At 42.1% G+C, this 23,206-nt stretch overlaps 1 long non-coding RNA gene across 1 annotated transcript in view; it reads right to left on the bottom strand.

The window, feature by feature from the left end:
- Window positions 1-859: 859 nt before the first annotated feature.
- The window catches only part of LOC103170156, a 55,219-nt gene continuing 32,872 nt past the window's right edge, over window positions 860-23,206 (bottom strand). The window contains exons 2-3 of the long non-coding RNA XR_003756839.2: window positions 15,220-15,353; window positions 860-964 (exon numbers count right to left, since the gene is read on the bottom strand). This is a non-coding gene — a long non-coding RNA (uncharacterized LOC103170156). The remainder of the gene's footprint in view (window positions 965-15,219; window positions 15,354-23,206) is intronic.

The following is a 23,206-nucleotide window of genomic DNA, read 5'->3' as shown; positions in this document are numbered from 1 at the left end:
GTATTTATTGAGTGCTTACTGTGGGCAGAGCACTGTACTAAGCCTTGGAAAGAACAATTCAGCAACAGATAGAGTCAATCCCTACCCAACAACGGGCTTACAGTCTATAGGAACCTCAGAATTAAGACTATAGTCTCAACTTTCACCTCAGACATTAAATTTTTAATTCCATCTAATTCAATCACATTTATATAAAAAAGCCTGTCTAGTGGAAAGTGCTTTAAATGGCAAATACATTTTTAGGCCTCAATCCCACAATAAAGTTTATTTTGAACACTTTGCCCAAGAGCAAAATTCTACATAGATACATTTTTGAGATTCCAGCCAGTCAAATGAAATCTTGGAAAACAGATATACTATTCAGAAACTGGGCAGGACCAATAAAAAAACTTAAAATAAAAAAATGCATTTCAGGAGCCAAGGTAGTGAATGGCATGCTCCAATAGAACTATGTTAACCTTCACTTTTTCATTCAGAATCTGAATGGAGCTCAAATATCAAGTCTTTACCATTAAAGACCTCCTAACAGAATCAGAATGAGGTCTTCCCATTAGTAAAATGTCATTTATTTTATTAATGTGCCCCATTAATCAATATTGCCAAGTAGACTGAGCTGTCACTGTGAATAAGGAAAGCTAAACTGCACATATTCACAGCAAATCAACAAGCTACATTGTGAGATGCTGATTACCTTGTGGGATTTTTGTTTACTACCTGGTATGAAATGCCCAGTATTCCCTAGGGGGTCACTCTGTCAATTATCTTAATCAAGAAATTCAACTGTGCTCCTAAAAGCAATGAAGCCACAGCAAAATGATTTTCTATAATGGTCTAGTTTTCAACTCACCATACTGACAGTGGGGTCCCTGAAACCCTCCCGAACACTGGCAGAACTTAACTTCCATCACTGGAGCATTTTCCTCCACTGAAACAAGTGTCTATTGAGCATGATACTTGGAGGGGGCTGAAAAGAACAAAGAGGAAATTCAGAGGAGAAACTTGCTGACTGGCATTTCAATATTAACCTACAGATTCACCAACTGACTTAGTGAGACAAAGTTAAATGGTGTTTTCAGCTACATGCAGACTACCTTCCATTGGGTTATCCATCCTGTGGATAAATTTACAGAACAACCAAAGAAGTCCACAGTGATGCCATCTTAAATATATCCATTCAGCCAAATTTTTCACTAAACTATGAGCTACCAACCACCAGGCATTGATCCAGATAAAATAAGCAATTATCACTGTGCATGACCAAATGGAAGGAATGGGATAGAAAGCTTTTATGGAGGCATTTCAATAAAGGAAAGCAAGGCACCAGTGAAGGTAAGAGATGACAGAGGAACTGCTGGGTTCTAGGGCTACAAATGAGTGGAATATGTAGAACTATTAGAGGAGTAAAGTTATTGACAATACAGGTGAAGGATTAACTAAACTGAGCCAGGTCACTCACTGTAAACGTTCTCCCTAGTGGATTTGGTTCTACTATTCAAATGTTGCCAAGCAAAGACTATGACCAGCTACTTGAAATGTTAACAATTATCTAAATACATCAATTAAACATGACAGGCAAAATTAAGAAACCCCATTCAGACTTAACATGGGAATTTTCCTTGGGAATTTTGAGCTGGTTTGATGAAATAAGAAAAATGAAAAAAAATATGGAAATGTGTCATGAAGGGTTTTTGGCTTTAATTATCCACCTTAAAAATCACCCAGAAAAGTCCACAAATGTAAAAGGGATGTGCTTCAGCTGGACCTGCCTTGTCTCTGGAAGTCTTAACAAAAAATGTCTCTGACACATATTGGGAGAAAATGTTCTCTTCAAACAGGTATCTTTCGATGCTCTTTGGCATATTATGTGACCTATAGCTGTAGAAATCCTAAATATAGCTAAAACCCAGCAGGCACAATTTGACCAAAAAAGTAAACAAACACCAAAAAAACCACAGGCAGGCCATGTTTGTTCAGTCTAATGATGAAATAATGTTGGTCATCAGTGATTACAAATTACCAGGCAAGAAGCCGGGTTCACTCTTCCACTAGCTTCACCGAGTACAGCACATGTAGACAGCTTGGGGCTCTATGCTGCACACCTGTTTTAGAACTATGTAGTGTATTGTCTAGGAAACCAAAGGGAAAATTCCATAGATAGCTTGATTAGCTTCTATTCCTATGCTCAGTACTGTGTTTGGCACATAGTAAGCGCTTACATACCATTACAAAATACTTCCTCTGAAGTGTCTAATCTGAACTGTTGTGTTAATTACTCCACTTACTTCCCTGCTCTTTTTTCCATTTGGCAGAATCAAATTTTCATTATGCACACAATCTGCTGATCATGAGTAAAGAAACTGTAGTGGCTAGTGCTAGAATTACATCTCCTTTCCTACGTTTTTGATAAGCTTGTTACCGCATTTTAAAATGTGGTACAAGGGATCGTGTCCGTAAACTCCAAAATTCCTAGAATAGACCAAATTTTGCAGATCTGTATAAAGAATCATTCTCATTGATAAGTATTTGAAGATTACATACAAGCAGTTTATTTTCCTGCGGCTATTGCTGTAAAACCTAATAGATGATCTGCCAGGAAATACTGGGTGATCAAATGGATCTGATCTGCCAGAAAATATTAGCAATCAAACAAAATAAATCTCCCCAGGAGTAAAATGTGAACATGTATTCATAGTTCTTTTACATTATTTTAGGGTAAATTTAATATTCAATTGTTTGTTTTTGACCAGGTGATTCTTCTGTAGAAGGGAGTATCCTAGATTTTTTGGTCTTCAAAGGTCTCACAACTTTGGATTTTTTTTCCTGTAAACACTTCCTAAGTCACATTATGCTAAATATTGACATTTTCAACCTTCTGCCGATTAAAAATATATAGGTCACAGGCTTTCATTTCATGGATTCATCCTACTGGAAAATATCCCTTCTTAAATAGTTTTAATTCATCTTATGGAACCTGCCTATTCCATTGTAGACTGCTCTTTACCACCTTACTCCAGCTCGCAACCAATGCCAAAGTCTGGTTACCTCCTGATGGTACTGTATCCCCAGCCATTCCCATGAAGTGGCTTCATCTTCTCTCACTCTCTGACACATGGAAAGATAGGGGTATCAGCCAACCCTTTGTTCCATAATGTTTCTATCAATCAAAAGAATTCATTGAGTGCTTACTGTGTGCAGAGCACTATATTAAGTGCTTAGGAGAATACAATATAAAAGAGTAGGTATAGATAATCCCTGCCCAAAAGAAGCTTGTAGTCTAAACCATTTCACGATCTACACCAATCATTTTCACATCACATATCCTTATCCATCCACTACATAAAATAGTAGACATAACTTGCCAACTTCCAGGCAGCCCTATCACACTTCTGAAAGATCTTGATGTCTCATATATATTCACTCCTCCTCAAGACCTACTCTGACTATAGGAGACTTCAATATATAGGTCAGAAGTAGTTAGCGTCACCAGAACCTGGGTTCTAATCCTGGCTACCGTTGTCTCTTGTGTGACCATGGTCAAGCCACTTCACTCCTCTGTGCTTCCGTTACCTCATCTGTAAAAAACGGGGATTAAGAGTGTGATGGCCATGTGGATATGGACTATGTCCAATCTGATTAGCTTGTATCTACCCCAGCATTTTGTATAGTGCCTGGAACTTTGTAAACGCTTAATAAATAACATTATATATGTGTGTCGGGGGGGGGGGGGGGGGTTGTGAATACATCTATAAATATATAAATAAAATGGGATCCAATTTATCCCTAAACCATTCATTTCCCCACATTATTTGACTAGGCTGGCCACTCCAATCCCATGCCAAATTACCACTCTATCAAATGAGCACTTCCCATGGGTGGGACCATTGTTCTAAGTGCTTGGTAGAGTACAAAGCAGGAGATTTGGCAGACATGTTTCAATCCAAGCCCACAAGGATTTTACAGTATATAAAGGGAGACAGACATTAAAATAAATTATAGAATACATATGAATGTTGTGAGGCTGGGGTGAACAAAGCCTGCAGATCCAAGTGCAAGAGCAGTGCAGAACAGAGAAGGAACAGGAAAAATGAGGGCTTCGATGGAGAAGGACTCTTAAAGAGGTAATGATTTTAAGGCTATGACAGGTGGGGAAAGTGACTGCCTGTTGGATAGAAGGGAGAGGAAGTTCCAGGGCAGACGCAGGATATGGACAAGGAGTCAGCGGCAAGATAGACGTGATTGAGGTACAGCGAGTAGGTTGGGAGAGAGGAATGAAGTATGTGGGGTGGATTGTTGAAAGAGATCAGTGAGGTAAGATAGGAGAGGAAAAGATGATTGAATATTTTAAATCCAATGGAAGGAATTACTGTTTGAAGGGCAACCACTGGAGGTTTTCGAGTAGTGGGGAAACATGGATTGAATGACTTTTTAGAAAATGATTCGTTCAGCAGAGTAAAGTATTGTCTGGAGTGGGGAGAGACAGGAGTCAAGGAGATCAGCAAAGAGGCTTATAATGGAGTCATGGTGGGATAGGATAAGTGTTTGGATCAATGTAGTATCAGTTTAAATGGAGAGTAAAGGGTGGATTTTAGTGATTTTTTGAAGGTTGAACTACAGGATTTGGTAACAGATTGAATATGTATGCTGAATGAGATGAGTGAAGAATAATATGCCAAGGTTTTGGAATTGTGTGCCCGAGATGATGATGGAGCTTTCTACATTTTGGGAAAGTCAGGGGGAGGGCAGGGTTTAGGTGAGAAGATGAGAAGTTCTGTTTTAAGTGTCACTGGACTATCCAAATAGAGATGGTCTGAAGTCAAGAGGGAATATGAGACTGCAGAGAAGGAGAAAAATCAGGGCTGGAGATGTATATTTGGGAATCATGTGCATGGTAGTTGAAGTCATCAGAGAAAATTTATTTTCCAAGGTAGTAGGTGTAGATGGGAAATAGAAGGGAACCCAAGAAATGAGCCTTGAGGGATGCCCACAGTTAGGTAATGGGAGACGTAAGAGGAGCCCACAAAAGAGACTGGGAATGAGGAGACAAAGAGATAGGAGAAGAACCAGAGGAAGACAGTGTCTCTGAAGCCCAGGTTGGATAATGTTCTAGGAGAGGGGGCTGGTGAACAGTACTGCAAGGAGCTGAGAAGTTGAGGAGGATTAAGATGGGGTAGAGGCTGTTGGATTTGACAAGAAGATCTCTGGTGACCTTTGAGAGGGCAGTTTCCATGAAAAGAAGGGTGCACAAGTGAGATTTGAGGGGGTTAAAGAGGGAATTGGAGGAGGGGAAGTGGAAGCAGCAGATGTAGACAACTAACCCAAGGAGGTTGGAGAGGAATGCTAGGAGGGAGTAGAGTGATAACTAGAGGGAATCATGGGGTTAAGGGAGGGATTTTTTCTTTAGGTTAAGGGACACATGAACGTGTTTGAAAGAAGTGGGGAAGAAGTCATTAGAGATTGAACAGTTGAATTTGGCAGTTAGGAAGAGGGCAAATGTTTTGATAAGGTGTAAAGGAATGGGGTCAGAAGCACTGGTGGGGAGGTGTGAGAGTTCTTGAGGTACAGCTGGGTAAAATGGGAGAGTCAAAGAAGGAGCATGAGGAAAGAAAGACTGGAAAGGAACAGGGGGGATTATATATGGTTTCAATTTTCTCAGTGGAGTACATGACCAGGTCCCTAGGGGTAAGAGATGGAGAGGAAGAGGAGGGATGAGGGTTTGGGAAAGAACTTTAGTATCTGAAACAATCAGAGTGGTCAGTGGGTATGGGAGTGAAAACAGGTGGAGAAATAATGTTGCCTGGTGGAAGAGAGGGCAGAGTTAAAGCAGATGAGGATTAATATCAGGATTGACAAGATTGACTTGATATATGGAGTTTCACCAGCAGTGCTCTGCAACACAGTCACAGAAGTGAAGGAAGAATACTGTGAAGTTGATCCAGGGCTGTGGGTTAGTTGTACAAGATCAGCGAAAGGATAGGGTAGCAAGTGAGTTGAGTCCATTAGTGAGAATGGGGTTGAGGATGCCAATTTGTGTATCAAGGGAAGGTAATTTGGCTTTGAAAACTAGATGGGTAAGATGACTTGAGAAAATTAGTGCAGATCAAAAGATTAGTGCAAATCGAGAATCAGGGTTGCAGGGGTGGGGTGTGTGGGAGAGAAGGCAGGTGAGGAAGTTATGGTTGGGTAGATGGATTTCAGAATCAGTGAGGATAGAGACTGTACAGTGACTAGAAATGATGACATTGAATGTGCATCAAAGTTGATGAGTGGATGAGGTGGGGTGGAGCAGCAGGTCAGTGGAGTTGAGGAGTAAGAGGATGCAGGCAACCGAAGGATCACCGGCAACATTCAAATGGATATTGAAGCCCTCAAGGACCAATGTGGGAATGGGGAAAGAGAAAAGGAATGTGAAAAATGGATCAAAATGGTTCAGAAAGTTGGAGATGGGACCTGGGGGACAGTAGATGACTGACTAGGATTTGGAGTGGGTGGTAGAGGTGAATGATATGGGCTTTGAAGGAAGGGAAAGAGAGGGATGGGAGAGGTGGAATGGTGCAAAAGTGGCACTGGGGAGCAAGGAGAAAGCCAACTCCTCCCTCTTTCCCAGTTAGTCTGGGAGAGGGGGAGAAGATGAAGTTCCCTCTAAAGAGAGCAGCAGGTAAGGCAATGTGATCTGGAGAGAGCTAAATTTCAGTGATACAAAGGAGGAGCAGTGACTGGGTCAGGAACAAGTCAAAAATAAAGGGAAGTTTTCCCATGATGGAGCAGGAGCTCCACAGGCTGAGGCTGTGCTGAGATGTGCGGGGAGGGAATGTCACAAGGGGTGCGGAGGGGTTGGGGGAGAAAGGACAGATATCGACTGATTGGAAAGCGGGGACTGAAGGGAAAGAGAGGAGTCCGTTTTAGGGTTACAGGTGAGGGTGTCAGAAGCAATAACTGCTTAATCAGCCATATATCACTACAGAACCCTCGATTCTGGCCTTCATCTCTACTCTCTCTCCCAAATTTAATTCCTTCACTCCCCTATCCCTCCATCAATCTCACACAGCCAAACCGTGCCCTGTATCTCCTCCACAGTAAGATTCCTCTGCTCTCACACTCAATCCACAGATCTGATGAAAATCCAGACATTAGGTTGACCTTGCGCAATTCAAACTCATCCTCGTCTGAATTAACTGCCCTCTCCTCTGCCCTACAATACTTCATCATTATTGACTCCCACGCCCACACTCATGCCAGCTGTTTCAGACTTCTAACTCCCTCCTCAAACCCTGTCCCCCTGCCTTTCCTGTATCTTTCCCCTAATTAGGTTGTCACCAATCTTGTCAATAAAATTGAAATCATTCAGCGTGTTCCCCTTAAAATATCCCCTAAGGTTCTCCAATCCCTCCTCTCTGCTGCTCACTCTTTGACTCTCCCATTCTTCTTAAGAGCATTTCAAGACTTGTCCCACCTCCTCTCAAAATATATCCCCTCCAAATACATTACCAACCTCATCCCTTTGTAGCTTACTAAAATATGTGCTCCTCTCTTTCTACCATCTTCAACCATTCACTCTCCAATGGCTCCTTTCCTGCTGCTTTCAAACATGCCCATGTAACCCCTATTCTAAAAATCCCCTCAGTTGATTCCATAGTACCCTCCAATTATGTTTCCATCCCTCTCCTACCTTCCCTTTCCAAAATCCAATAGGGAGTTGTTTACATCATCTGCCTCCATTTCCTCTCCTTGACAGCCTCCAATCTGGGTTCTGTCCCTTCTTCATCTTCAAATGCCGTTGAGTCCATTTCTGCCCCCTAGCGACTCCATGGACACACCCTCTTCAGGATGTTCTATCTTCTGCCAAAGTTGTTCTGTTGAGTGTATCCATGGAGTTTTCTTGGTGAAGATATGGAAGTGGAATATCATTGCCTTTGTCCATGTAGTAAAAACTTGAGTCTCCCCCATTGTCTTTGATGAATGTTTTGAACACTTGATAAACCACCTTTGATTCTTTCCCATGCCGCCGCTGCCCAGCACAGGTCAATTGACTGACAATTTGGCTTAGATCTTTCCATTATGAATGGCCCTATATGGCCAAACTGTAAGCTTCATAATGCATACACAAACTCTCCTGTCACAATAAGGCATTGATTCATAGGAGAGTCTGTCCCTTCTACTTCAAGGAAATTTCCCTCTGTCTTGTCAAATCGGGTAGCCTCTACTCTGTCCTCATCATCCTAGACAGTAAAGCTGCCCTTGACATTTGGACCTTCCCCTTCTCCTGGAAACCCTATCTAACTTTGACTTTACTGAAACTGTCCTCTTCCTGGTGTTCCACCTATTAATCCTATTACACCTATTAGAAGCAGTACAGCACAGTGGATAGAGTACAGGTCTGGGAATCAGAAGGTCATGGGTTCTAATCCCGGGTCTGCCACTTGTCGGCTGTATGACCTTGGGCAAATCTCTTAACTTCTCTGTGCCTCAGTTACCTCATCTGTAAAATGGAGATTGAGACTGTGAGCCCCACGTGGGACAGGCACTGAGACCTACCCCTATTTGTTTGTATCCACCCTAGTGCTTACTACAGTGCCTGGCACATATTAAGTGCTTAAATGCCATAATTATTTTCATTCTTATTACTCTGCCTGCCTCTTCTCAGTGTCTTTCACCATCTTCTTTTCTTCTTCCCATCCTTTAGCTATGGGTCTTCCTCAAGACTCAGTTTTGGGTCCCATTCTGTTCTCCATCTACATCCACTCCCTTGGAAAATTCATTTGCTCCCACACTTTCAATTAATATCTTTATACAGGTGATTTACAAAACTCTCTTTCAGCCCTGACCTCTTTCCTTCTTTGCAATTTTGCATTTCCTCCCTCCTTCAGGACGCCTCTACTTGGATGACCCGCTGACTCCTCAAACTTTACATGTCTGGAACAGAACTTCTCATCTTCTCACCCAAGTCCTGTCTGCCCCGAGACTTTTCCATCACCCTCCTCCCTCTCAAAAGCCTATAGCTTTCACATTATCTTCAACGAATCTCTCTCATTCAGTCCACTTATTCAATCTTTCACCAAATCCTATAGGATCTATTGCTTTTAGAACATCTCTAGAACCTGTTCATACTTTTCTATCCAAATGGCTACCATGTTCACCCAAGCACTTAACATATCCTGCTTGATTACTGCAACAGCCTCCTCACTGACCTCCCTGCCTCCAATCCATACTTCACTCTGTGGCTCAGATCATTTTAAAAAACAAACAAAAAAACATTCAATCCATATGTCCCAACTCCTCAAAAGCATCCAATGGTATGCAACCACTTCCACATCAAAGAGAAACTCCTTACCATTGGCTATAATTCACTTAATCAGGTCTCCCCTCTCATTCTGTCCCATTAATTGACTACATTTCAGCTCGCACACATCAATCACCCATCACTAACCTGCTCACTCTTCCTCAATCTCATCTGTCTTGCTGCTGATCCATGCCCATGTCTTCCTTCTGGACTGGAACTCCCCCTTCATATCCAACAGACCACTCTCCCCATTTTTAAAGCTTTACTAAAATCATACCTCCCCAAGAGGCCTTTTCTCTCTAGCCCTTTATTTCCCCATCTTATTCTCCACCCCCTGTATCACCTACGCACTTGGTATGTACTACTTGAGCACTTTGATATCTCACTCCCAGTCCCACAATACTTATGTAATGTTCCTAAACACTGCCGCTTCCCCTATCTGTAAGTGATAAAAATAACAATAATAACAATAATAGTGATAATAGTGATAGTTTTTAGACTGTGAGCCCGTTGTTGGGCAGGGATTTTCTCTGTTGCTGAATTGCACATTCCAAGCGCTTAGTACAGTACTCTGCCCACAGTAAGCACTCAGTAAATATGATTGAGTGAATGAATGACAATAAAAATAGCATCTGTTAAGCGCTTACTATGTGCCAAATGAAAGACTAAGCACTGGGATAGATAAAAGATAATCCAATTGGACACAGACCCTGTCCCATTTGGGGCACCCAGTTTAAGGAGGAGGGAGAATAGGTATTGAAATCCCATTTTACAGATGTGGAAACTGAGGCACAGAAAATATAAGTTACTTGCCCAAAGTCACCCAGCAGGCAAGCAACAGAATCAGAACTAGAACCCAGGTCTCCTGATTACCACACCCATGCTCTTTCTCTTAGGCCACACTGCTTCTTTTATGTCATCTCCCCCTCTAGCCTTTAAGCTCCTTGTGGGCAAGGATGAGGTCTACCAACTCTATTGTATTATGCTTTCCCAAGCACTCAGTTCAGTGCTCTGCATAGAGTAAACACTCAATAAATCCATTTGATTGGTTGATATAGACAAACCCTGGACCCAGGATATCTCCATATGACTGTCTTGCCACTACTTTACGCTTGACATCACTAAAATAGAATCCTCATATTCCCTCCTAGACCAACTCCTCCTCTCAATTTTTCCATCACAGGTGACAGTAACACTATCCTCCCAGGTCCAGAAACCTGCGACTCTGTGATATCTTTCACTTCTTCTTATCATTCAGTTCTCTCGGTCTGTTATCAAATCTTGTGAAAATATTGTTTGGTACACGTCTTTTCACATCTCAAAAACATCCAATGGTTTACCTCCCTGTCCTGAAGAAATTACTAATTATTTCAAAACTACCAACTCTTTCCACCAGTTACACTTCAACCCTATTCCTCTCGCATTCTAATTGAACTCTGCTCTCAACTCTCCCACCTCTGTCCCCTAGCTTGTCCTGATCAATCAGTAATATTTACTTAGTGCTTACTGTATGAAAAGCACTCCATTAAACATATGGAAGTGTATAATAAAATTAGTAGACCTGATCCATGCCCTCAAGGAGCTCACGATTAAAAGGGTAAAACCGGCAGGTATTAAAATATATTACATATGAGAGGAACAATTGAGAAAGACAATGTGTACTTAAATGCTCCAGGGTACTGTGAGTACCCAAGTGCTGCTTAAATTATGTGGAATTGCTGGAGTCAAATTTGGGGTAGACCTAAGATGGAGAATTGAGAAATTGTTTAGGGAAGGCCTACTGAAGATGTCATTTTCAAAGGATTTTGAAGACGGAGAGTGCATATTCTGCGAATATGAAGGGGAAGGGAGCAAGGGGTCAGTGTTAAGCCCTTTGGGTGGGGAGGGAGCATGGAGATGAGAAAAAAAAGTACAATGAGAGGATTGGCTTGAGAGAAACAAAATGTACGAACTGGGATACTGAGAAAAATGAGGATTAGTAAGGGGAAGAAAAAGATCATCAAATGCCTTAAAGCCAGCAGTCAGGCACTCCTTTTTGATACTGAGAGAAATGGGTAACAACTGGAGAGGGTTTTTTGGTTTGTTTTTTTTGAAAAACCAATGGGGAGGCTTATGCAGCACAGTGTTATAGATGAAGATCTAGGCTGGAGAGTGAAATATGCGCTGGAGAGGGGAGAGAATAAAGACAAAGGGATCGATGAGGAGGCAGATACAATGGTCAAGTCAGAATATTGACCAGTGCCTGGACCAGCATGATGGCAGTTTGGCTGGAGACGCAGGAACAGATTTTAGAAATGTTATGAAGAAACAACCAAGAGAATTTGGCAAGAGACTTAATACTGGGATAGTCCCTCTGGACTTTCAGTTTGTTATGGGCTGGGAACATGTCTACTAATTCTGTGGTATTACACTCTCCCAAGTGCTTAGTACAGTGCTCAGTGCAAAGTAAGCACTCAATAAATGCAACTGATTGATAGAAAGGGAGGAGGTGAAGATAGTGTGAAGATTACAGATTGGAGAGATTGGCAGGATTGTGGTGTTTTAACCCATGGCTTGGAATTTCCCTACAGATCTGACAGCCCACCACTCTATGATAAAAGCCCACCTAAGAACCCACCTACAACAAGGCTTCACCAACACTCTGAAGTGTATCAACCCAAAAGTCAATTTGAGCATTTACGGATTTAACTATACTCATCCTTAGAATTTCTATATATATGAATAATCCATTGTTCATTCAATTGTTCATTCAATGAAGCAGCATGGTCTAGTGAAAAGAATATAGGCCTGGGAGTCAGAGGACCTGGGTTCTAGTCCTGCCTTTGCTACTGGTCCACTGTGTGACCTTGGCTAAGTCACTTTACTTATCTGTGCCTCAGTTACCTCACCTGTAAAATTCATTCATTCAATAGTATTTATTGAGCAATTACTATGTGCAGAGCACTGTACTAAGCGCTTGGAATGTACAAATGGGCAACAGATAGAGACAGTCCCTGCCCATTGACGGGCTTATAGTCTAAATGGGGGAGACAGACAGCAAAACAAAACAGAACAAAACAAAAACATGACATCATCAATTTAAATTCATTTGTATATATGAACACAGTGTTGAGAGGAGGGGGAGGGGGAAGAGCAGAGGGTGGTGGGGAGGTGAGGGGGAGCAGAGGGAAAAGGGGGGGCTTAGTCTGGGAAGGCCTCCTGGAGGAGGTGAGCTCTTAGTAGGATTAGGACTGTGAGCCCCAGCTGGAACATGGACTGTTTAGCTTGTATGTAACCCAGCACTTAGTACAGTGCTTGGCACATAGTAAACACTTAACAAATACCATAAAAAAGTATTCTGATTACTCCACTTTTAAATATATGCAACTGTCTCTCTGGTTAGAATGTAAGGAAGTGTGTCTCCTACTTCTATTCCACTTTCCCAAATGATCTAATTTCCAATTAGATTACTTCATTGGGCTCCTCACTGATCTCCTTCCCTCCAGCCTCTTCCCTCTCTTTATTGAGTACTCTACTAAGTATTCGGAAAAAATACAAGTTGGTAGATCAGAGATCCCTACCTACAATGAGTTTCCAATGTTGTGGGCATAGCTAATCAGATCTCAGTGCTTAATTACACGGCACAGATCATTTTTTCAAAGTTTATATTCCTTGCTGATGCATGGATTGTCTTTTTGAAGTGTCATTTAGCACACAACTCTCCATTCCTCCATTGGCTTCCCTTGTCCCTCTACTTCATGCAAAAACCTCTCACACTTGGCTTCACCTCTTTCCATTTTACAAATGGACTCTCTTCAGCTGTTCCTTCCCTACTCACATTCTTCCAAACTCACCTAACTACACCTCACTATTGTACTCTCCCCCGATTAGACTGTAAGCCTGTCAAAGGGCAGGGACTGTCTATCAGTTTCCGATTTGTACATTCCAAGCACTTAGTACAGTGCTCTGCACATATTAAGCACTCAATAAATACTATTGAATGAATGAATGAATAGTAAGCACTCAATAAATATGAATGGATGGATGGATGGATGGATGGATGGATGGATGGATGGATGGATGGATGGATGGATGGATGGATGGATGAATACTCTTCCACCTTCAATTCCTGTTCATGTTATTTCCCTGGCCTTGAACTTCCTCACCATCTTTGAAACCCTCCTAAAAATCTCACCTTCTTAAGAAGGCTTTCCCTAATTAATTCACAATTCTCTCATCACATCAACCTGTCAGGCTCAGCACCTATTTATTTTATTCCTTATACTCAACACTTATGGATAGCTTTTCATCTTGGGATTGCATCTACCAACTCTATTATATTTTTCTTTCCCAAGCACTTTGTACAGTGCTTGGAACAATAAGCAATATACTATTGATTCATTGATGGATTTGGATTTTCATTTGTATATTTGATTACCTATTCTGCATTATCCTGATATTTTTTAATTACTTCATATTATATCTTACCATACCTATTTTTTGTAAGTAATTCTTACAAAAGAATGCAGGACAGAGACTGTGTCCAACCTGACAACCTTGTATCTACCCCAGGGCTCAGTACAGTGCCTGACACATAATAAGCGTTTAACAAATACCATCATTACAAGAAATGTGAATCGAAGACTCTGTTCAAGTTAGTGAGGACTCAACCAAGCTTCCTCCAAAATGCCATCAGGTGTAGAAATAGGTCAAACCTGGCACTCCTGGATTTGCAGAAGCTTTCCAAATCTTGCATATTATTTCTAGGTTTTTTTCTCTTTAATCTTGCTATTCACCTCAAGTTTTAAAGAAGTCTTTGAGCACAGGTCTAGGAGTCAAAGGACCTGGATTCAATTCAAGCTCTGCCTCTTGCCTGCTGTGTAACGCTGAGTAAATCACTTACCTTCTCTGTGCCTCGGTTACCTGACCTGTAAAATGGGGATTAAATCCTCCTCCCTCCTGCTTAGACTGTGAGCCCCATGTGAGACAGAGACTGCATCCAACCTGTTTATCTTATATCTACCCCAGCATATTGTAAGTGCTTAACAAGTACCAGTAAAAATAAATAGATTAAAAGCTCAGAGAAGCAGCGTGGCTCAGTGGAAAGAGCATGGGCTTAGGAGTCAGAGGTCATGGGTTCTAATCCCGGCTCTGCCACCTGTCATCTGTGTGACTTTGGGCAAGTCCCTTAACTTCTCTGGGCCTCAGTTACCTCCTCTGTAAAATGGGGATTAAGACTGTGAGTGCCACGTGGGACAACCTGATTACCCTGTATCTCCCCCAGCGCTTAGAACAGTGCTCGGCACATAGTAACTGCTAAACAAATACCAACATTATTATTATTATTATACAGAGCTGGAGATGCTTTTGCACTTAGATACCACAATTATCATTTAACTCAAAAGAACTTGTACTGTTTTAGGACTTAATAAAATAACATTAAAATAGAACCAGTCAACTCATAAAAATATAAATCTTATTTAACCTAAATGAAAAACAAGATTTTAACTAAGTAAATCTAGCGACTACCCAGCTATCAACTGATGTAACTTTCCAGGGATCGACCAATGCTTCTCTCCAGCATGTGTCAAACTCAGCTATCAGCAGTCAGGTGCTTCTGCCTCTACTTATATTAACACTATTTATTAGGGATTTATGCTATGCCAAATTCTGTGCAAAGACTTGGGGTAGATACAAGATTATCAGATCAAACACAGTCCCTGTCCCTCATGCAGCTAGTTTGATGACTTCTCCATATTGCTGCTTCCATCTCTACTGTGTTTGTATACTACATATAGGATTATGGAGGCAGCATGCTTGTCAGAATTGATTTTGCACTCCATCAGTGATTAGTAGATGCCTGCTTTTGTAAGCCCCATTTACTCCTCCTTGTATTATCTCAACAAAAGCATTAAATAGATCCCATCAAATTAAAAAGCATTTAGAAGGGAATAATGTGTTACCTTCTTTCATATCCCATACGCCATCTTGGTCTTAGGCAGCCTGTTTCCATCACTTAATTGCTTGAGAAAAGGTCTGAATACATGGCTATCGATGTCTCACTACTGCTGACTCTGGATCTTCACGTACATTTGGCCTTAAATAAAAGAAAAAGGCATTAACTGCATAAAACATACAAAACATAGCAATCCAACAAGGTCTTTCAGCCTATATAAACACATGGAAGTAACAGGCATATCCCAAAATACATGCAATCGGAAATAAGACCTACACTAGGTAGTGACTTTCTCCCGCATACATACGCACAACCTCAAATTTTCACCCTTTTGCTGCGAGTAAGTCAATTCCCTCCCCATCTCTTTCTCCTCTCACTCTTCCCCTTCCTCTCTTTTCCCTGCCCCCTTGGCTTTCCTACCCGACCCGTCAGCTTTCTTTCCTCAACAACCTTAAGTTGGTCCTTCCCCTTCACCTCCTTTGTTTCCTCGCCTACCTACCTCAAAGTCCAATATTTCTATTTTGGTATGACCATTCCTTCCCTCTCCCAACTTGCAGTTCTGTCTACCCAAGTTAGCTGATGCCACAGAAATGGGGGTGGAGATGTAATTTGTTGGGATGTGGGAGGAGAAAGGGAATAGATGAGGAACTCGGAAGGAGTGAAGAGTGAAGACTAGAGTAAAGCAAATGAAGAAAATGCATATGGAATATAGGGAGTGTGATCTGTACCTCATCTTGGAGTCAGGGCTCATGAGTTCGAATCCCAGCTCTGCCACTTTTCGGCTGTGTGACTGTGGGCAAGTCACTTAATTTCTCTGTGCCTCAGTTCCCTCATCTGTAAAATGGGGATTAAGACTGTGAGCCCCACGTGGGACAACCTGATTCCCCTATGTCTACCCCAGCGCTTAGAACAGTGCTCGGCACATAGTAAGCACTTAACGAATACCAACATTATTATTATTATCTTTGACTCTGCCAACTACAACTTCATGATGGCATTATTTCCCTGGCCTGGAATTCTTCCCCCTACCCAAAAAATGGCATGCCTCAGCTATCTTCAAATGGCATGCCTCTTGAAATTCCACTATCTTCAGGAGGACTTTCCCAATGACTTCCCAACATACTCATCTGAATCAACCAAACAGCCACCTTCACACTTAAACTTAGCCTCAGCCCTGATGTCAACTGTGCATTTGATTATATTTTTCTGATTTACTCTATTTCATCCTGACTTCTATGTCCTATCCTGGTGTATCCTGTATAGTCTCTGGACTGTCAGCTCACTGTGGGTCGGTAATATGTCTGTTTCTCAAGCCCTTAGTACAGTGTTCCACGCACAGTAAGTGCTTAATAAATACAACTGAATGAATGACTGTCGTATTGTACTCTCCCGATTAGTTCTCTGCACACAGTAACCACTCAATAAATATGACTGAATTGAATTCAGTCAGTCTTTGTAAATGCTTTATATGTCTGTGTCCCCTAGTAGAATTGTAAACTCCTTGTAAACAGCTAATAATTGAGGTATTTGTTAAATGCTTACTAAGTGCCGAGCACCATTATTTGAGCTGGGATAGATGAGATAATCAGGTTAGACACATACCCCGTCCTATATGGACCTCACAGTCTAAGTAGGAAGGAAAACGGGTACTGAAACTCCATTTCACAGATTTATGTTTTCCTTTATCATAATTTCCTCAAGTGCATCAGTGTTTTGTACTCAGTAGTTCTTCAATAAATACCACTGGATTGGTTGAAGTCAATGATAAAGAGCTTTCTGACTGATACAGAAGGAAATGGGTAACCAATGAAGAGATCTGAGAAGTGGGGAGAGCCACACCACATTAGGTTTTAGGAAGATGATCCAAGTAGCAGCAGGCAGGGCAGGGAAGAGGCAGATTAAAAGGGGGGGGGGGAAACATGAAGGGAGGCTGGAAGCTGAGGGGCCAATGAGGAGGCTGACACGATGAGATGTGTAAGGATAGAAACTTTTTCTCTGGTTCCTCCACCACTTGCCATGATAGGTGTGGTTTCATAAAATGTCACCTAGATGGTAGCTATGACACATAAAACAAAGGGTTTTAAGGATGTTTTAAATCCAACACTCTCACCAGGCTCTATCCCAGGATTTAGTACAGTGCTTGGCACATAGTAAGTGCTTAAATACCATTATTATTATTATTTTATTATTATTATTATGTCTCCTCCTAGCACTGCCCCTCAGAATCTGTGGAAGATTATGGGGCCAAAGGGCAGGTGAGGGGTAAACGAGTCCACCATTGCTTGTTTGACGGTTGACAGAATTGCTCAACAACAAACCCTCCTTCTAAGCTCTAGGCATTCTAAGCCGGGTCCATTAGAAACAATTTGATTCTATATTTTTTAAAAAGCAAAATTCACAGGCTAGTTGGAATGTGGTAAAATAAATGGAGGTGGACAGTGTATTACCATGAGTGATCTTTATCAGAATCTAATAAGATACCCTTTCCTGAAACACTAATAAAAATGTAATCTTGTCTATACTATGCCCCAGGTCATCACTTTACCCAACACTTCCCAGGTATCTTTATTATCATCAGTGGTATTCGTTTATTTGCCTGCTAGATGGAAAGCACTTTACAAAGCATTAGGGAGAGTAGAACAGAAGCGAGATACATACTTACTGCCTTCCAGGAGCTAGCAATGTGAATTTTGGGAGATAGACAAAAAGAACTCACAGATAGTAAGGGTAGGGGATTATGCTGTATTTAATAATAATAATTATGGTATTTGTTAAGTGTTTACTATGTTCCAGGCACTGTTCTAAGTGCTGGGGTAGATATAAGGCAATCAGGTTGTCCCACAAAGGGCTCACAGTCTTAATCCCCATTTTACAGATGAGGTAACTGAGGCACAGGAAAGTTTAGTGACTTACCCAAGGTCACACAGCAGACAAGTGGCAGAGCCACATCCTCTGAGTCCCAAACCCAGGCTTTTTCCACTAGGTCTCTTTCATATAACAAGATGAAATAGCTGAATATAGATAAAAATAAAAATATACAGCCATGCATAAATGCTGAGGACAGGATTGAATTACATAAATTGCTAGGTGTGGGGTTGACTTGACAGGACTGGGGTGCTGTGAACTAAACAGGGAAACCTTCTCTAGACTTGTGGTCAGGTAACAGGACTACCAACTGTGTTATATTATTCTCTCTCGAGAGTGTAGTACAGTGCCCTGAATGCAGAAAGTGCTCATTAATATGTAATACTATTGATTTATTGATTGATTCGCACAGGAAGTGGGGTTTTTAATAAGGTTTTGAAGACGATAACTGTGAGGTGAGACGAGGAACCAGGACTGGGGGAACAGCATGAATAAAGGTTGGAGGCCTGAGAGTTGAGAGACGGACACAATTAGGAGGTGAGTTTGGGTGCAGTAAATGAAAAGAGCTGAACATGACAATAAAGAATCGTGGGTGAGCCTTGACCGTAATACTTCAGGACCGAGGACCTGAGTGAAAGAATTAATTACAGAGTAAGTGACTCGTGCAGACACTCTAATTCTCTTTTCCCTATCAGTCATGATCCCGCTGGGCAAAAGCTTAGTACAGTGCTCTGAACACAGTAAACCCTCAATAAACACCATTAGTAGGTTGATTGGACGCAGGCTGCAATAAGCAAGTAGGCAGGCAGTAGTAGATCACATTGTGAAATGTACCTAATGGTTCTAGATTTGCAGAATCCATTGACGGCCAAGGGGACAATCCTTCAACGCTGCAGGGACAGATTCAGATGGGAAGCAAGCGAAGCAGTCACCTAGGGATGGCTCCGGGGTCAGGGTTACTGGTTGCCTTGCTGGCTCATTGGCTTGTTGTCAACTGCTGAAAGTGATTTTTACAAATCCTATGACTAAAATCAGGAATTTTATAATTTTCCTGAAAATGGTACAAAGGATAAGATAGTTTGATATTAGAGAGATAAGGCTGAGAGAACTCACTCTACTTCTGCAACCCCATGGGCAAGTGCTAATACTTGGGTTGACACAGATGAGGACACTGAAGATGAAGGAACTTTGTCTTGCCCTTGGTTACCGGGCAGCCCAGTGATAGAGCTGAGGCAGGAGTGCTGTTAACCTGCCACTCTTCCCTGCTACTTACCCTGAATAGGGAAGGCCCACGAACCACAGGTGACTGATTCTGGAACTCCCAAGACAGAGGACTGGGGCCACCTTCTCCAAGGGGCACAGAGGACAGTTTTCTGCGGCCTGCCACCCTGGAAAGAGCCTTGATGGTGTCTCCCCATTGCTCCCTCCCTTAACTCATCCCCACCCCCTGCAATCCCAGAGGTGATGGACACTGGGGCATGTGGAGAGCTTCAACTTGGTCTCTCACCCAGCTCCTCCCAAGGCGGAATGGAGGTCCCTCCCACGCCTCCTCATGGTATTCTGGAGCCCCTCTGTGTTGGCAGGGGATGCCGTTCATTCAGTCATATTTATTTACCCGAATCTGTGGCTCAGCAGAAAGAGTGCAGGCTTGGGAGTCAGAGGTCATGGGTTCAAATCCCAGCTCTGCCACTTAGCTGTGTGACTGTAGGCAAGTCACTTCACTTCTCTGTGCCTCAGTTACCTCAACTGTAAAATGGGGGTGAAGACTGTGAATCTCACGTGGGACAAACTGATTACCCTGTATCTAGCCCAGTGCTTAGAACAGTGCTCGGCACATAGTAAGCTCTTAACAAATACCAACATTATTATTATTATTTATTGAGCACTTACTGTCTGCAGTTCACTGTACTGAGCACTTAGGGGAGTACCACAGAACAAAGAACAGACACATTCCCTGCCCACAGTGAGCTGGGAAAAGGACCCCCTCTCCCAACTGAGCTGCAGCAGTTCTGAACCCCACTCCCCTGTCTGGCACCCCCCATACTTCTTAGTGCACCTCTCCTCTCTGGAGGCTAGAACTAACTCCCTGGTCAGACTAAGCCCCCGGGGAGGCAAGGGAGGGGGCAGTTGGAAGGATCTGGGGAGAGCCAGTGTTTCTAGTCTCCCCCCGCAAGCCCTGTTTCTTTGGATTGCTCTGCCGCACTCTGGCTCCTGCCCAAGTAGCTCGGCATTCAGCAGGAACCAGTGCATAAGGACCCTTGGCCACGTTGCAAGTGGCTTCCACAACAGCCCTGGCCAAATGGTTACACAGGCCTAGTAGACAGATGGCTCCTCCCCAGGAGAGCTTGGAGCAGGGGCGAGGAAAAGGGCTGATTTTTAGCTGGGTGTAGCCGGCTCTGAAAGTATGACTTTGACTTTGTGGGATGGTCTCATAAAGTAAGACAGAAGAAGAAATGAAGCATTTAGGAAGACAAGGATGGCAGGAGAATTACTGCTTTGGAATAACAGCTGCTGACCCCCCAGAAGCTTGCTGGTAAGCTTCTCCAACATGCTGAACCCTCATTCTCATCCCTGTTCTTTCAATCCTTTCAGTCACTCAATCAGTAGTACTGATGGAGCACTTACTCTGTGCAGAACAGCATACTAAGCATTTGGGAGAATGCAATGTAATCTCTCTAATATCAAACTATCTTATCCTTTGTACCATTTTCAGCCCAATGTAAGTAAACACAACCTTTGCCCTCAACAAGGAGTTTACAATCTAGGAGGGAAAGCAGACAATAAAAAAATTACAGGTGGAAGCATCAGAATATAAGAATATGTGTATGAGTTCCTAGTAAAAAGAGCTCAAACTTGGGTGTCAGAGGACTAATTCTGGGTTCTAATCTCAGCTCGGGCACTTGTCTGTTGGATGACCTTGGGCAAGTCACTTAACTTCTCTGGGCCTCAGTTTCTTCATTTGTCAAAGGGGGATTCAATACCTGTTCTCCCTTTTATTTAGACCGTGAGCCCCATGTGGGTCATGGACTGTATCCAATCTAATCATTTTGTATCTACTCCAGCATTTAGTTCAGTGCCTAACAGAGTAAATGCTTAACAAGTACCATAAAAAAAAAAAATTAAACTGCCTAAAGAGTACACACACCTGTGCAAAGACAACACAGAAGAGAGGGTGAATAGGGTGGGGAAATGAGAGGTTAGTTAAGGAAGTTTGTGGTACTTGGCACTTCGGCTGCATAGTTGTGACTGCAGATTCTCACCTCCAGGGATCCTGAAATTCGGCTCTTCTAGTCGCAGTGCCCTGCTGAGCTTTGTTTTTGTCTTTGTGTTGTGTTGGTGTTTTGTTTACAACACTCCTTATGTGTCTGATGCCAATCTCTCTCCCTCTATTTTTACACGATGAACTCCCTGAGGAACAGAGATAGGGTCTAATTCTCATCGGTGAATTTTTTTCCAGTACTTTGCATAGTGCTCCACAGAGAATAAGCACTTCTTAGATGGGATTTTAGTAGGGCTGTGAATAGGGGGAGAGTGGTGGTCTGTCAGATACATAGCGGCAGGGGAGTTCCAAGCCAAAGGTAAGATATGAGCAAGGAGTCAACAGCAAATGAGACAAGATTGAGGACAGTAAATTGGCATTAAAGTAACGAAATGCACAGGCTGGGTTATAGGGGGTGATGAAAGGCGTGGCTAGGTGGATAGAGTATGGGCCTGGGGGTTAGAAGGATCTGGGTTCTAATCCCAGCTCTGCCACTTGTCTGCTGGGTGACCTTGGGCAAGTCACTTTACTTCTCTGTGCCTCAGTTCCCTCATCTGTAAAATGGGTAGATAGGGAAAATGAGCCCCTGTGGGACAGGGACCAGCAACCTCTGGGGGGTCAGTACTCAGCACTCAGTAAAGTGCCTGGCACATAGTAAGTGCTTAACAAATACAACAATTATTATTTGACGTTGGTTTGTGGCTCTGTTGCCTTCTTTTCTTACATGTCTGTCATCTAGAGAAGCAGCATGACTTAGTGGAAAGAGCACGGGCTTGGGAGTCAGAGGACATGGGTTCTAATCCTGGTTTCGCCACTAGTCTGCTGTGTGACCTTAGGTAAGCCACTTAACTTCTCTGTGCCTCAGTTACATCATCTGTACAATGGGGATTAACACTATGAGCCCCACGTGGGACAACCTAATTACCTTGTATCTACCCCAGTGCTTAGAACAGTGCTTGGCACATAGTGAGCACTTAAATACTATAATAATAATAATCTAATTTCTCCAGCCTTACTTCTAGATTATGAACCCCTGGGGCTCAGGGACTAATTCTCTCAATTTATATGTTTATGTACATACATTTTACCAGAGTGCTCAGTAGAAGACTTTCCACACAGTAGGTGATGAAAAAATACTATTACTATTATGGCCGCTAGAACTTTATGACTCTAGTTAGCTTTATGCCATTTTACTCAGTGGTTCTCCCTCCTGCCACAGCTGCAAATTGATTTTCTCTGGTCTCTAAATGAATTACACATAACAGTTTCTAAAAATGACTGCAGACATGGAAGTCATTTTCACTTAATAACCAACTATTAATCTCATACTTCTCAATGTCACTTTTGTATGAAATGCAAAAGAAAAATTATGCTAAACATTGCAAATGTATGGCAAACACTACTCCTTGATTTATATTATAGACGGGTTATCACCAGAAGCAATCTAAACAAAACTATCAGATGTTGTAATTTGTATTTATTTTTTCTAACGCTAAATGGATTTTCAATTTCAAGAAGATCATTAATTTCTTATAAATGCAAATCTTTATTTCTTGCTTTAATCTAAGATGATTTCTCTATGTCTTTAGAAGATTAGCTTTCACATAAAATATTCAAACAACAATTACAAATGATCCTTTGTGTTCCCTGGACAATTCATTGTTATCCATAAACTATTTAATAGGAATAAGAGACCGGTATTGATCAAGGAACGCAAGAAGCCAATAGTCAATTACCCATTTCCTTATTTCAAATCTGGGTTTAAAAGAAAACCTACAATTTTCATTTCACTTTTCACTGCAAATTTCCTAGCTCTCCTAGACAAGACCCAAACCATTTCTACTCAAATCTGCATTATATTTGCATTATA

Source organism: Ornithorhynchus anatinus, chromosome 1, assembly GCF_004115215.2.
Source record: "Ornithorhynchus anatinus isolate Pmale09 chromosome 1, mOrnAna1.pri.v4, whole genome shotgun sequence".
Taxonomy (NCBI): domain Eukaryota; kingdom Metazoa; phylum Chordata; class Mammalia; order Monotremata; family Ornithorhynchidae; genus Ornithorhynchus; species Ornithorhynchus anatinus.
The sequence above is the reverse complement of the archived record's forward strand: the minus strand, read 5'-3'. Positions and strand labels throughout refer to the sequence as shown.